The following is a 17,191-nucleotide window of genomic DNA, read 5'->3' as shown; positions in this document are numbered from 1 at the left end:
TTTTTCCTGCAGCTGTGCCTAAAATTTCTCACAGTACATCTTTAGAAGTATGTTTTCTTTCAAAGTCCTCTGAGAATAGGTTAACTTGAGCTGTTTTTACTGCAAACTTGGTTTTTTGCTTCTGATTAGCTTTATTTATTTAATCACATTTCTGTGTTTCTGCTATGGTAACAGCAATAAGAGCAGTACCAGCTGACCTATGCTGTAGTCAGTTGCTTGCTGTTTTGAAATAGCAAGTCAAAAGAGTTTCAAGTTTGTCTGTTCTCTCTTATTTTCATTTGTTTTTTGATTGGTTCTCACTCCCTCTCAGTTTGAGCAGTTTTATGATTTACTAGGACAAAGGTAAGCACATGAGTGAGTGTCAGCAATGAATAAAATTGACTACAGAAATCACATGGATCTACCCAAAAATTTGTTTCTGAACTCATAGAAAAATTCAGAAGTAATTATTCATTAGTTGTTGCCTTTTTTTTGCCGAACTCTTGCATGATTAGTGAACAATGCTAGCAAGCAGCCTCCAAATACACCTCTAGAAATAAACTGATGTTTATTTATAATTGTTTCCTAAATAAAGAATGGCAGTGTTATATTTGCATGAACTGAAAGTCAAATTTCTTTTAAAAGCTACAGGTAGAAAGGCAAAAAAGGTATTGCTATCATTAGAAAAAGCATGAGAGGAAGCTAAGCTGAAGCGCATCAGCTGGAATTGTTGCAAGTTGCTACCATGAATGCAGACTCAAGAAACTAAATAAAGAATATGCTCCTGCAGAAGTAATATAAACTCTAGGAATCTTTCAATCAGTAACCACTGTGCCTCCTTGGGCAGGGAGACAAAAGTGTCAGATAAGCCTGTAACTAAGAATAAAGAGTAAAAAAATGAGGTTTCCAGTAAGAGAGAGGAAATTAATTCTGGTCAGTGTACCCATAATACAGAGACTGAACCAAGGAAATGGGAGCATTCACCGAGAGGTAACTTTACTCTTAAAGAACAGAGCTGATTATATAATGAGAGTCTTGATAATTTATGTGATTACAAAGATGAGTTCAAATGATCAAGACTGATGAGACCAAGAATTGCTTCTGGGACTCGGAAGAAAGCTTAAGATGGAAACAACAATAATTCCCTCAGGAGTGCTAGAGAAAGGGGCCTAATTCTAGCATAACGTTTATTGAGAGGAAGGTTTGGGCATGTTTATGTGTCCACAGTGTGACCATATGGCACTGCATAGACTCAACTGCAGAAAAAGGTTCAGTGTTATCCTAAATAAAAAAATAAAACTAATGAGAAACTTTGCAAAGCACCTTAAGAAAACAAGTAGTGGAAGGGTTGCTAACTCCACCTTGATCAAAACACTGCTCATCATCCACAATGACAAACTACAGACCAGCCTTCAGCAGTCGCCCCTTCCCTTTCCTCCAGCCCCAGGCACTACTTGCTTCTCTCTCCTTCTGGACTATCTCTCCGGACTATTTCTCCCACCTCCACACCTGGCTGGTGGTGGAAGAATATTCTGCAGCTAATTAATATTTGGTAATTTTAAAAGCAGGTATTATTTACTAAACTCTTAGAGAAGATTTTAGAATAGTTATTAATTATGCTTGTAGCAATCAGCAGGAAGGGTGGCTGAAAAAATGGTTCAAGTCATAAAACACCTATTCTGTGTGACATGGATACTGGAGAATAAGGCCTGCCTATTTTCAGTCTGGAAGGCATGCATAGCCTCAGGTTAACTGAAAGGAAAAGGTGAAAGATAAAGAGACCTAGACCTAACTGAAAATCAACACAGCAAGCACATTCAAGAGCTGGGGGAATAAATTTTTTTTGACTAATGGCACAAAGAAAGAACAATCAAACAGATAACAAGTTATGAGTAGCTGGGAAAGAGGTTGTAAGAATGATGAAAATGAACTAACTCTGGATATATCAAGTTGCAGGGTACTGGACACACAAGTATGTCCACAAATACAGCTATATATTTTCAAAATTATGTAGAAAAGACTCTTAAAGCCCAGAAAGTAGTGACCAGCCACAGAACTCATCCTAGYGGTACTTTATGCTGACACAAAAGAACTGCTTGGGAATAATAGAGACTTTAGCAAAAATGACTGTAGTCCATTTGAATTTCATATGGTAATGAATAGGCTTGTTAAATGTAGAAAAACAAGGGTGTTAGACTATAGGGAAGAAAATATTACAGATTTAAGAAATCTAGGGCCAGATTCACTGTAGGCTCAAGCAGCTCCATGCTGTGTCAGTGATGCAAAGCAGCTGTAAACCCAACTTTGCTGGCCTGAAGCCACTAAAACTTCTATCTGCTAGAAAAATGAGTTAATGTTTTCAGTGCACAAAACTTGGGTTTGGAACCCAAGTTGGGTTTAGAATGTGGTCCAACTTCTCCAGCGTGCTGGCTAAAGAAGCTGCAGCTTACGTTACTTTGGAAAAATCTTTGTGCTATTCAGCACATGCAGACTCCCTCACTCCGCTTTGCCCCTCTACCCCACATAAGCACTGCCCTGGATCTGGGGGAAAGAAGCTTCCTTTCCATTGCTGCTTTCTCAACTCTAGAGGACAGAAGAGAGCTGGCAATTCCTCTTGAGCAACAACAGTCAAAAATGAAAGACAGGAGGTCTTTAGCCAAAAAATAAAATAAAGCAAGTGTGTACTATTGCAGTAAAACGGCTTTCAGTGAAGTATTTTCTTTAATATTCATTTTTAAAGACTCACTTAATTGTGGCTGCATAATAATGAATTATGAAAAACAGATTCTTCTTGTAAAATCTTTTCTTTGGTGTGTATTTATATATTTTATATATATATATATATACACATATATACGAATAGAAAGCACGTACATTTTTCTTTTTCAGGAGGTGAACTTATTTATGTTTTTTGGTTCTCCCTGAGCAGTTCCGAACAACAGCAGGTATGATTAAGAATTCAAGGTAGCTGAGAGTGAGGAAGTTTGACTTAATCCATCTTGACTTTGCAATCCATGCATCTAAATGCAGCATTTCTGTATAGAACACGCTGTAGTTCACTGTGGGTACAGCATATCTATTTTAGTCACATGCACACACTGAAATAGCTGTGTGCACATGGAAATCACTTCTTTCTTGGTTTTAGCCACAGTAAGGGATCAAAGCCATGTAAAACCTTTTGTAATGATACCTGAAGCCACATGTAATGAAACCAGATAGTTTTTTCCTTTCTGATCTAAAGTCTTTCCTGTTTTCAGGCATTACTATAAACCTTCATCTTGGTCCAGTCTGTAACTTGGTYCAGCTTGGATTAGATTTGCAAACAGTTTGATGAATCTGGGATGATTTATAACTTGAGGTAGAAAGAAAACAACAGAATCTAAAGTTAGACCTGCTAAAGACTCAAAATCAAGCAAGCCTCCTACTGACTCCTTTTGCATTTTTAGGTCTTTTTGAATATCAGATGGAAAGCAGCCCACTGAATCTTTAATCCAACACTAAAAAGGTACTGCAGTGATAAATTTACAAGTAACAGTTTCAAAAATATCCTTTCCTTTTCTGAGAAATTTTCATTTAAACTTAAATGAGGAATTTGTAGAGAGGGAGATTAGGGAAAATATTTCTTCCTTAGTACCAAGAGCAGAATGTACTGTTCTTTATTCAGAAGACAAGAACTATATCTATCAAACAGCACTTTATTCATACTATCCACAAACTTGTTCATTCTCTTTTAATTCAGCTTAAAAGGAAGATGACAAACATCAGCGGGGAGCTGTTTAGCTAAAGGAAGTGTAACTTTCAGAGAAATCAATACCGATTTGCAAAGAGAGTGTAGCTTAAACTTTGCATGGAAATAATGTTATAGCAGCTATAAGGATTCCCATTTCCCATCTATTTTTAAGCACAGACATTTTATATGCAAGACATGCCTTCAGAAAATAAGGGGATGTCTGTGAAGAATATCTTATACCATCATTTTACAAAGTAGATTCTTTCAAAAATTCTTCTTTACTGTTTTAAAAAAAAAATCCATAGTACCAGGTTTTTCTTCAGAAATCACACTGGTTCTTGGTATTTATATGTGCTACCACTGCACATGCACCAGATGACAGTCTTATCTGGGCCAGGCCACGTTAGCTTTGGGCATCAGCAAGTCGAAAGAGAACAAACCAATCCCACCAGAGACAGCTGTGCAAAATATGCCTTGAGCAAAATGTGAGTGAGCAGAGGCTTCACTCCTCCAGAGTGGTGTGGGTGACACTTCATCCCACTTGAAGTAGAAATTCAAATGAGGAACAGATGGAAGTAAGACATTTGTTTATTCCAGGATTTGGCCAGAAGGAATGGAGTACAGGTTTCAGAACACCTTAATTTCCAAATATAACTAGAAAATAATAACAACATCAACATCTTGAAATCTAGGTGAACATAAGACTGAAGGGATCACTGATTCTTCTCATAAAAAAGGGTTTTGTACTTACAAATGAGGTCACAGAAGTGTAGACTGACAAGCCTGAAGTCAGTATATCACAGCTCTTTCCATTATCAACATTTAATTGCTTGGTTAAAAGAATTATCTGCATCATATTCCAATACATCTGAATGTATATATATATATATACTCTTTATTATTTAATGGCATCCTAAACAAGAGATCAGTGTTCATGTTCCAACGGGTCATGTTTCCTGTTACTAGCAATAGTGGGTACTGTCAAAGAATAGCTGGACAGTTGAGGCTCAGCAAACTAGCCATGAAATCTATCCACACCCTGTGGAAGGTCAATCATGCACAAATCCATTTAGCTACCCTTTAAAATACACACAAATCCTTTTATTCAATCTAGATCAAACTGCTGTTTTCCTCCATCTGTGGGGTGAAAATGTATCTAACAGATTCAGAAAAATTCCTCGTAATTATCCTGGTTGGATGTGGAGTTTCCTACGATCTTTGATCTATAATGTAGTAACATGTCAGCTCGACCAAAGCAGTTTTATGTGCAGGAAATAAGACAAGCTGAGTAGCTTCATGGTTAATTGATTAAAAGGTTCTAAAGAAGGTGCAAGATCAAAGAGCAACTTAATGGTTTTATGTTACTCTAGAGAACTGTCAGTCCACTTATCTGACAAGACTGACCTTGGGCAATGAAATAACAGGCAATTAAAAAAAAATTACAAAACTAAAACACAGATCATATTTATCTAGTTCAGCATCCTTATTTCCTTTAACAGGTTATAGGTGGCACACCCGAATGCTCTAAGACAAGTTGCATTTTGTTATCCTTTTATGCTATACAGACTAAATATCGAGTGCACAAAATTGACTGTTTCCTATACTTGCCATGGGGGAAAAGAAGAAAAAAAGCTCAGAATCACAGGATGCCACGCTGTTGGTTAAAACCCTATGAAAGCAAACAAACGATAAATCATAGCTGAAGGGCAGTTCCTTGAGCAGTCCTTGATTCAAGGAAGCACTGAGCTCCCTCAACCAGCTTCACTGGAACTGGGAACCTTGTAGCTTACAAGATTGGTTCATCCTGAGACATATATTAGGAAACAGGAGCTGCTCTGAAGTAAACTGCTCACAGTTAAGGGGGGAAAAAAAAGAGATTTGTTAATGCTTTGATTCTCAAAGAAGAATTTAATAAGGTCTTTCTCTAAATGACACTTTAAAGCCCCCACAMTTTCTGGTTAGGCTGTCATCACTAGGCTATTCAAGATTCTCATGAGCACAGTTTGGTTTATATCATCTGAATATGAAGATCAGAGTTAAACAGAGGCAAAACAGAAATACTGGGAAGATGAGCTGAAGGAAGGAAAGAACTGCACACAGTAAGACTTCCAGAGCTGCACCAGGACCTGAATCCAAATTTTTCTAGTCCTGATCCAGTGTGGTATTTTTGTACCCATGACCAGTTAATATTTTGCTTTACTAAAACAATTAGAACATTTAGTTAAGGCACCAGGGATAAGACTGGAGCTAAACTCAGTCTGGCACTTGATTCTAACACTAACTTAGTCTCTGATGCTTGGGCTTCTGGAAAACTGTATTCCAGGTGCTTGTAAATCAGATGCAGACCCCTTCATGCAACAATGGCTTAACAAGTCAAATGCAGACTTAATGGGGGGAAAAAAATTACATTTTTTCCTGTTTGGCATTACTTCAGTTCTCATCAAAACCTAGGTCCTCTTGCATGTTTTTCCATCATATTTCTAACTTTTAAATAGATGTTCTTACCCCTCACCAGCAAATTCTCAGCTAGTTACTGTGATATAATAAGGCCTCTTCCCCTGTCAGTCATGACACTGTTTTTGCCTTAGCAATGAAGACAGCCCTTCTTCTAGAGAGTTTTCTTCCCTGTAACATCATCAGAAGATCTTGGCCACATGACAAGAGGTATACCCCTATGTCCATCAGATCAAGAAGTCTGAGCACAACTTCCCTTGAAGGAAAGTAGTTCTATTAGAAGCATCTAGCGAATGACTTGAATAATCTGAGCTATTGCAAACAGATCTAGATGGTCACAGAAAATGTCACAAGTCACAGCAGTTTGGGAAAAGTCCTCTCATCTGTCTAGAAAAAGCCGGTCACTTTGTAGTATGCCTTACCGTTAACATCTGCTATGTACATGAACATGACTTTCAGGTCAACCAATGCAGAAGTTCCCTGTTGTTCTATTTACTTCAGACAAACAAAACTAGCACCACTCCTGCTGGCCTGCTTTGCTCCACAAAATAAAATCCTCTCCTTGAGCTGACCCACTGACAGCTCTGCTAAGTGACTGATAAGCTGCCTTTCCTCTGGACACTGCAAAGTGGGAACTTCTGAGCTGTGTAATGGGATTAGCCTTTCCAAACCATTCCCAGAGGGCCCATTGTTGAAAGAGGAATAGTTTTATTCATGGGAAAAAGTCAAATACAAACTCTTGGGAAGTCAAATTAAGAAAAAATAAACAAACAAATGGAGTTCTGGCAGAATTTGGGATTTGCCCTATTGGAAATTTCTTTGTAAACTGATTGAGAAGTTAATTCATCTGGAATCGACCACTACATTTACAATGGAGCTAAAAGCTGTAATTCTTTACACAGCCCTCTTTCTGTTCTGATAAAAGATCTTTCATTACTTCAACTCCCCTTCTCCCCTAAAGGTCCTAAAAAAAAAACAAACTCAGCCCATGAGCACATCTTTGAGATGGGGTGGGATGAGGATTCCTACCTGTTAGATTTTCCGGGAAGAAGTCCGGAATTAATGATTTTATAGTTTTGTAAATGCAAATGGCAGGGAATTATGATTTAAGGATACAATAATTTTCAATGCACAAAATCCCTTTATTGGAGTACAAATGGTGCCTTGAGAGCACACAAAAGCACTGAACTGGGCTGGCAGAATCAGTTTTATTGTATTCTACCTTGCAGAAACAATTACTTTAGTACAAATTGTCATATGTCATTTTTCAGGCTGATCAAGTTCAGTCTTATGAATAAATTATTTTGTAGTTGAGAGATACATCCAAACATTTGTGGTTAATACTGTCTTGAATCTTCTCTTTCATAATCTAAATGCTCTTCTCTTTTTGTTTTCCTCTAGCCACAAACTGTTTTGTTTTCATGTAAAATTTTATACTTCCAGTCTGAGAATTTTTCACAGTTCTTTTCTAGTGTTAATTCCATTCTCCAGAATTGTGCTCTGCTGAGTTTCAGTGCTTAACAGTACTTTAAAGACAGTCTTTGGAACCGGTACTTCATATTTTGTTTTTCTGAATCCTTGGTGGATCAAATGTGTTTCCAAAGTGTAGCTATCAACAGATTGTCACTGAGGATTTGATTTTCAACTCTGATCTCTGGTGCTTCTATTTTTTTATAATGACTGTGTGGCCACATATATATCAGTGAAAATGTGTGCACATGTGCAATTGGATCTTAGACTTCCTAAGCTTGGTGAACCTCTCACAATTCAATTAGCGATTACGATATGTTCATATATCACACCTGTTTATGTATCAGCCAAGCACCAGGCAGGGCACTATGCAGAGATTTGCAGACTTCACAAACTCAGCACAACTGAGAGGTGGGGTAAACTGCACTGGGGCAGGTCTGCATTACTGTGAATATACAGCTTCAGGGACAAGCAAGGCTGTCTGAAAGCAGCTATGTTGTACTGTGACCTATCAGCTCAGCTGGAACTAATCTGGGAATCTATCATCACTACATGGTGTGATTTTAAGTCTGAAATATCTCAAGGTCTTGCAAAATAAGAATTCTCTCTTATTAAAATAACTGTTGCACTTTCAGATTGCAGAGAGAATTTCTTGTACCTATAGCCACCACACCATGAACTGGAGAAATATGGTGCTGAGCTGGGTTTAATAAACCCAGTCAGACCTTGACAAGAGCTTATGAACTCCTATGGCTTCTTGCTGACTGTGTGGAGCCATGTGGTTTTCTCCCCATCCTCTTCCTCAGCATTTCAGCTCCAGGGGTGCAATGTTGCACAGTAGGCTAGCTTGGGTTCATAGGCCTTATTAACACCACAGACTCTGCTCTGCCATTTGTGCTGGTCTATACCCAGTCTAATAACTCCACAAGAGCCTCCATGGCTCCACAAGTCAGCATCCATGGCACAGCTGATCCTCAACATCCAGCTACAAGGATTTGCTCTTTTTGTTTAGTGGTCTAGAGGTGGTTCAGAGAACAGCAGCTCAGAAAATTAAATTGTACTTGTAAGATTGAAAGAAATAATATTAAATAAATAAAAAAAAAAGACAACCAGAACACCTAGGTATGTTTGGGTATAACTACTATGTTCAGCAAAAGAGATTTGTCTCATCAAGAAAATGCTGTCAAAGAAGTGGACTAATTTTGTTTTTCCTTCTGACAAGGTCCTGCATCTGAGAGTACTAAAGAAATAGAATAATCATGGCTGAGAGGCTAAATGTTGTTGTAAGTAAAAGGCTGGTTAAGTGATAGAAAAAAAAAAGAGTAGGATTAAATGGTCATTGCCTCTTCAATTTAAGAAAAAACTATCAAATACATTCTGAACTGCTACTGTGATGTTACTGCTACTAATTCTAAGTTATACCATAAAATCAATTGAGTGAAAATTTGCACTTTGGTGGAGAGGGATGGTGTAAGTAATAATATTATTATTTATTTAGATTTGAGAAATAATGTAAATGATGAAAAACCACTTATGCAGCACTCCTTGCCCTTGGTAGATAATTAGTACTCAGCAAAAAAATCACAGAGCATTAAAATAACAATTCAAACAGAATGTGGCCTGTCATAATAAACAAAAACAAACAAACCAAATTAGTGACCTACAAAAAAGACCCTCCAAAAATCATTGCTTTTCTTCACCACTAAGGGAATGCACAATATCTGTCCTATCAGATACATGCCTTTTGTCTGCAAAGACACCACTATATTTACTACTGTTCATCTCCCATTTGTTGTTTCACTTTCCACATTAGTAATAATACTATTAATTATTTGTTGAAGTCATCTTTAGAACATTGTATCAGTTTGCAAGGCTGAATTCTACCACATAACTTACTGTGATCATTTTAGAATTGTATTCATTATTTTGAGTTTATCTCAGAATACCAAAAAAAACAGTTACTTTCTGTGTTAGCTCTTTATAACTAATTTTGTAGTATAAATGCTAAGTAAAATGGATAGAAACATAGAATGGAAAAATCCTGCAGGACTGATTCATCCTTGCTCTCAGGAACAGCATTTTTTTGATGGGATACCACACTTACCTGATTGTGTTTGCAATTATGATACCATTTTCAGTTTTGTGGACTGAAATTTGCACAAAAGAAGTTAGTGACCTTAGAGTATTTGAGGTGAGGCTTTAGAGAGAAAAAGCATGGAATGGCCTGTCCAGCAGTGTTATCTATTTCCAGAATAGCAAAATAAGCAAATAAGCAGTAGCATAGCAAGGAGGATAATAGGAGAAAAGAAGATCTGGAAGTCTTTTGTGTATAACAACATTACTATCGTGTGAGTTATCTGTCTGACTTACAAGGCATTCTGCGGCCCACAACATACAGACTGAACTGCTTTGCATTAGTCATTAAGAAAAGTGTCAGAATTTGAACAATTTGTAATTTTACAGAAAATTTAGACAAGTTAAAATGTAAAGGGGTTGGGGTTTTATGAACAAGGAATTGGAACTGGGATTCTGAGAAGTGGCAGCATATTTTTCATTATCTAGTGTAAAAAAAAAAAAGTGAGATGATATAAACTTGTCATACTTATGCTGCAACCTTGAAGCAGCAAGGTGAGGGTGAGCCCTGGGACCCCTTGTCACAAGCTACAGTGGATGCAAAAAAGTCCGCCTGGGTTCAACAGGAGACTAGAAGTCACATAAGAGAAATTCACTGAAGATTACTAAATATGCAGCAATCATCCCTAGCTCAGGATGTCCCCGAATGGCAAATGGTTGAAGACTGGGAGAATACTCAGGGGAAATATTATTTTGGCTTGCCCTGGTCCACTTCGTTTTCCCTAGGCACCCCTTTGGCTGTCTGAGATGGGATACCGACGACAATGGGATATGCTAATCTTTGATCCGATCCAGTGTAGTTAGTTACTCTTATGTTCTTATGAGCATCTGCTGTTAAGTTCAGTTCAACATTTCTTTCAATTCAACATTCTTTCTGCTAGCCAGAACTTGCAATACTATTAAAATGATTTTGGGGGAGATGGCAAGTTCACAGTATCTTTTAAATACACAGCTCTCTTGTTCACTGAATTACTTCTTAAAAGCCAAAGCTGTTAGCAAATGTTATACCAGATACTTGTCTGCACTTTGCCTCATGGTAAGTACCTGGACCTGGCTGGCTCTCAGCAAGTTTCTTCTTCTGCATCCCATACTGTGCAACTACTAGCATTTTTCCTACAAGGAAGTGACTACTAGGTTTCCAGACTTTCACATTCTCAGCCCTTTTGACAACACTGCTACGGTTCTCAACCTGCTTGTGAGACCTGCTTACTGTCTTTTTAGCTCCTACTTGCCAGAAAGAGCAAATATGATCTGCAATATTTCCACAAGGCCATTACTTAGCCATGAGATTTGCCAGTCGATCAGGTGGGGGACTACCCATCTTGGCATCCAGCATCGCCCAGTTAGAGCAGTGCAGTCTGCAGCTGCACAGCTCAGTGAGGTACCCACTCCCTATGCTTACCCTCTCTAGCTTTTCCATTTCCTTTTCCTTCATCATAAGTACACTTATGATGAAGGAAAAGGAAATGGAAAAGCTCATATTCTACTATCTCTAATAAAGATTAAGGAAGTGTATTATGATGAGGAATAGCACTGTTATAGCCAAAGCTTCTGTTTCCTGTTTCTCTCTGATCCATTATGCAGTTCCTCCTTCAAATCTTCGCCAGCCTCTAGTTTGTTATTACAGGTCTCCTCTCATATCAGAAAGTATAACTGTGCAAAACCAAAGTGTTATCTGAATTTTGGGAACTATAATCATGAATAAAGTCTACACATCATGAACTTGAAGCCTTCACTGTGCTCTGCTTGCAGTTCCCCTCCGGTTCCCTGATTTTGATTTTTTTTAACCTCTCCTCCACATCCACTCATTCATTCTTTCTCACTGCTTTTCTTTGGAACTCTCAAGCACTGCCCCCTTCTTCCTCCCCCAACCTTTCCTGGAAAGATAGCTTTTTCTTTTTTCTTTTTTTAAGAATGGTCTTTAACTCATCCTCCTCCAAAATCCAGTAGAGCAAGTGACAGCAGGGCAGCCTTGCTCCCCCACTTGCTATTGCTGTGTGGGCAAGGACAGAGGGCTGTGGGCTGTTGCTGCTGCTCCCTCTTTCCACCGCTTTCTGGAGAGAGAAGACTATTTCTACCACCACCATCTTTGGTTCCATCTATATCACAACATCAATCAACCATTACTGTTACCACAGCTACCTTCCTCATCACCATCACTACAGTCAACACTCCTAGGCTGTTCCTAGTTCTCAGTCACCAACCTGAACTAAGATTCCCATGGACCATAAGTCCATCTTTCAACCCTTCTGCATACCATAAGTGAAGAAAATGTTCCTCCCATCCCTGGACCTGTTATCTCAAGTGCCAGCTGTGCACAGGATGGGGGACCCATTAAATGCTTTTGTAAAGCAGCACATCCAAGCTTCATGTGGCTCAGAGCATGGCCTGATACTCTTAATGCAGCTCTACCTTACATCTGATCCCACAAAGGGGGACTTCATGGACTGGGTTAGAAAAAAGCTGAAAGGTCTGCTCATGTTATGAAAGACAACGGCATGTCCAGCTACAGCTTCTGAAAGACATRCTTTTGGTTAGCCAGAGCAACAACAACTCTGCCACAACACGTTGTCTTCAGACCAGGAAGTCTGAACTACAAACATTTGTTCCTGTTGTTGGTTAAAAAAAAAATACATGAGGCATACTCTCATGATGTCCTATGACTTCATGGAGGATTTATTTCCTATTTATTATTATTTACCTCATTCTGTGCAGGGCTATAAAGTTCAGTAAGCTTGCTTTTAATCAATGCTTTATATGCCACTACTGATCTGTGTCATAGAGTGGGATAAAATTGGAAGAGATTTCCTAACAAAGAACAGTTTCTCTGACAATTGATCTATGAAGTACTTCCATTTCAATTTTAAAAACTCTCCTATTTTGCTGTGATATTTGAATTAATAGAAAACTTTGATTTTTTCCCTTATTTCCCCAAAATGATGGAGGCTGGAAAGCAATGAAGAGCTGGCTTCCGCGGAGACAATGCAGAAGCGGGAAGGAAAGACAGTGAGTGATCGCCACCAAGTGGGAAAATACAAAACTGCATGATACACCTCGTTGAACTATTTTCCCCCTGCAATCCTGTTAGGGAAGACATCTCCTTACCAATTATATTTACTCTGCTTCAGAAATGTAGTAGTTAGTTAGTTGTGATTTTCAAATAATTATAGAGAAAGCATTTGGTGGGCAAAATTAAAGTCTGTGTCTTGCATGTCTTGCATGTAAAGGACATTGCCCAGTCAAAGCTTTTTTGGTTTGTCCAAAAGCAAATTCCAACTCCACAGAAATCATCAGGAACAGAAACAGAACAGGACACTCTCTGCAGGGGAAGGAGGGAAGGCCATCCCTCTTACCCTTTTTTACATGATATGGCACCCATGATATTATATAAAACTATAAATCTGCATAGAGTATAGTGGTCAGCCTTTCTGAGTGCACACAAAAGTGTGATAAAATCTAGTCATCTTTAAATATGCTGTCAATTTTTCAGTGGTAGATTCTGGTTTTATTTAGAGACCATACCTCTACTTCTGTCACTAGTTTGTGTGACACTGAGTACCACTTTATCTTTTAGGGTTAGTATGCTTACAGACAYATCATCTGACTGTGTTTCTGTTTAAATGTTTCTGCATCTGTTTGGTGAAAAGAGTAATTAATAAAGGTTGGTACCTTGAGGGAATTCAGAGTATCATTAGGATATTCCAAAACAGTTCAAGATATCATTCAGCTATATCACCATGTATTTGTCACTTGAGAGGCAGGAGAGTCTGGGTTCAAGCCTATGCTCCAAATGAGGTAAAAGAAGATTTTGAACTTGAATTTTCCATAACCCAGAGAGTCCTCTAACTCCTGGAAGCTACTGACTCCAAAACTTTTTGTTAGCTTTGAAAGCTTTTAAGGACATGACTCCAGAAAAGATTCACAGATATAAATCCAAGTCCCTCTTGTGTTCCCCAACTGTTTGGCACCTTACTCTGTCTGAGACTACAGATTTCTTAACATTTTCCATGAGCTCGCGTTGGCCACTCCCTGCTCAACTTTGGTACTTTCTGTGAATCTTGTTCTTTGGTGTTTAACTGTTCATGCATTGTGGTTAGGATTCCTGAAACTTAACTTAGGGATGAGCAGCAGAGAGACAGGAAATCAAGCCTCATAAAACTGAGATTTAGGTCCAGTTACTCAAAGAAATATAGTTTCCTAACTCTTGTCCAGTTGTACTAATCGGAATAGATCGCTCTTCATAAATAGGTGAAGTACTCTTGCAAAAGGAGCTGTGATTGTGCCACCCTCTGAGAGATAGCAATGGAATGAATTCTCCTTCCAGTGCAGTTAGCATCGTAAGTATGAATAAAGAACTTTATTATTGATGGTCATGAAGTTGCAATAAGAATATTTAGAAGAATTAGTAGAAAAAATATCCTGATAGGTCTCATTTTATTTCTCAGTTCACTTCTGAGAAAGTATAGCTCTTTGCTGGGTGGGTATAACCCATCTATTCCATCTACTTATTGTACTAGCTAACTGTGGAGACAGGAACTTAAAATACCTGTGAAAATCTGGGTCGTAGTTCTTCTTTTAGGACTTGGGCCTGAGGATCTACTGATTTATTTAGTAATGTGTATCTTTCAAAATACTTAATCCTTGGTTGGTAATACTTGAAACAATTGTGTGCAAGTGAAAATGTCTAGAGGTAAAAAACTAAGGCACCTCATGTCCCATTTGATCTAGAGAACTGTCACCTTGTTTTTGTATGCCCATGGGTGCAAGATGGATGCAAATGTTATCAAATCATTGGAGAGGCACTCTGAACACAATAAGTCATTAAAAAGCAAAACAATAATGAATTGGTATCTCTGTATCTATTTGGACAAAACTTTCTCTGATTGACTCACGTACTGATGAAAAGTCCAAATTCCCCTAAGTATTTCAGATTAGCAATATTTTCTTGGGAGCAATCAAAAAGCCTGGTATGGAATCTTAATCAATTTAACTTCAGCTGCCCATGCTGCTGCTTGACTTTGGTCAGCCTTGTACCATAGGTTAAAAATAATGCCCAATGCACCATGTCTACAGGCTAACGCTAGACACCTGTGTACTCCCTCTTAAGTGTCTCATTCAGTTCCTAAATTTGTATGTGCTGTACCTGGATGCACATTTGTTACTCTGCAACATCAAAAAGCTAAAGTGTTCCTATGGATCAGTTTTCTTCTTGGGAGTTTGCCTTTGAGTTTTACGCAGGACTTTGATCTGCTAATCCAAAACCCTCATAGCAATTTAGCACTTAATAATAGGCAATCAAGTCTGGTACATTTCTGGTATATTACAGAAAAGTTTAAGCAATCCAGTAGTATCTACGGACTGTTATTTGGAATTGCTCAACTGAAATGGCACCGTTTCACACCAATTTTCACTGAAGATATAAGGGAATATTAACAGCTCCATCAGCTTTTGACAGGCACTGAAGTAATCATCTGATACAGCATTTGCAGATGTAAGTGCCTGGAACACCTGAATCTTTGTAAAGCAACGTGAAAACTACAATTAGGTGTCTACAGTCTGTTATGTACTTCACATTTATTGCCAAACCCTATAAAATAACTTCCCTTTTATAAAGTACTATTTATAAAGTGTGTAGAGTGGTTAAATCAAAGTAACAGCTCTGGGGAATAACGTTTGAACACTATCTAAGGAAAACATTCTTAGAGACTTCAGTTTTAAATATGCACATTTCCAGAGACCAGCAAGAATTTCTAACTTTTAAGAATTATTGGAGAAATAAAAACAATTAGGAAATAATGGTGAGTTGAGGAAACATATTTTGCTCTTTTATTATTATTGCTCAGTTGTAGGAATTGTTGATCCCCCAATTGGGGTTAAAGTTGCATTTGGCTTAGAAACTTTTAAAATAATCTCTTAACTGAAATGCATCAGTTCACACAGTATTAGATGAATATTAAAGAACCCGGTAAAATGTAAGATGAAACAATTTTTAAGACTAGATAATCCCTTCCTCGTATAAATTTACATCCTAATGTTAAAGAGCTGATTTTTATATTTGTGACAATGGGGTTAATACACTTTTATGACAACTTTGCAAGGCTGGACTTCACCCATTATTTTAACACAATATAATGTAACTTGTGGTTTGCAGCACGTGTAATGTTAATTTTAAAAATTAGGTAAAATTGTGCCTTTTCTTTGCTACTGACATAGGACTGTATTGACAGTTTATTTCCACTGAAATAAATACTCTCTATTGATGGTCCTGGATATTTTCTTGGTTTTAGCAATAAAAGCAAACGAGAAATATAAATATAAGTATCTAGACCTTTATCTAGACCTTAGGCTTTGTGAAAAGCCAAGCTTAACAGCAAAAACAGTGACAGATTGTAGAGTCAGAAGATAAATATATCACATATCTACCATGCCTGTATATCACATGATTTTATTAAACTTCTAAAGTCAGTGGAAATCATCACACTGTGATTGAAAAGCCATAGTAGTAAGTATGGCTATTAAAAATAACTACTGGGAAAAAGGCATGAAAATATTGGAACCAAGAAAATAACACTTGAAACAGGAAGAAATACCCAAGTTACCAAAATAAAAGGTGATAGTAAAATTTTGAGTCACATGTAATTTCAACAAAATCTAGCAAGCCAATCAGTATAAAAAGTATAAAGCATATATTTTATAATAAAAGGCAGCTACGAATAGAAAGGGAAAAGTTGATGATATAAATTAATGAAAGGATAAAAATTAAAGTACCACTCTTTCCCTCCTATATTCAAAAGTTTGTACTTGTGAAGAAAAGTTCTGTCTACCATTCCTCAGCCAGTATTAGTCTAATGCCAAGCCTCAGCTATACCATATGAATTAGCTTAACAAAGGTATAGATATGCTCAGAAAATAAGATCTTTAATGTGACTGTTTTTTGTGATGTTCATTTAATTAGCCATATTCCAATAAACTGCAGTTTTAATTTCACAAGCCTCAGAATCCATTTCACTTCAGTGAAATCTCCTCCTTCTCAGTAATTAACTATTTAACTGTGACTAATGAAAATAGAAGTCAAGCTGCATATTGGTTTTATCAGCAGTAGTACATAATTAATTAATCATTGCTTATATTTAAATTGGTTGAATATTGTTGTTATTATGAAAAAGCAAGTAATCAGTCCAGAATTAGCTTTCACTAAGTTAGTGGTGTTCACTCTTAGAAGCATTAATTTTTGCCTGCATTAGCAAAACTTTTAGATTTTTACATGCTTACCTGAACACACTCAAATATACATGTGACTGCATTCTTTTTAGTGAAAAAAAATCCTTGAAAATTATTCGTATTTTCATCTTTTATGGATTTCCAATTACTTAAAAGGTTTATGTCAGTTAAATTAAATGAAACAAATTAAAAAAAAACATAATG

Source organism: Apteryx rowi, unplaced genomic scaffold (genome assembly GCF_003343035.1).
Source record: "Apteryx rowi isolate R43461 unplaced genomic scaffold, aptRow1 scaffold_355, whole genome shotgun sequence".
Lineage (NCBI taxonomy): Eukaryota > Metazoa > Chordata > Aves > Apterygiformes > Apterygidae > Apteryx > Apteryx rowi.
Note: the sequence above shows the minus strand (reverse complement) of the source record.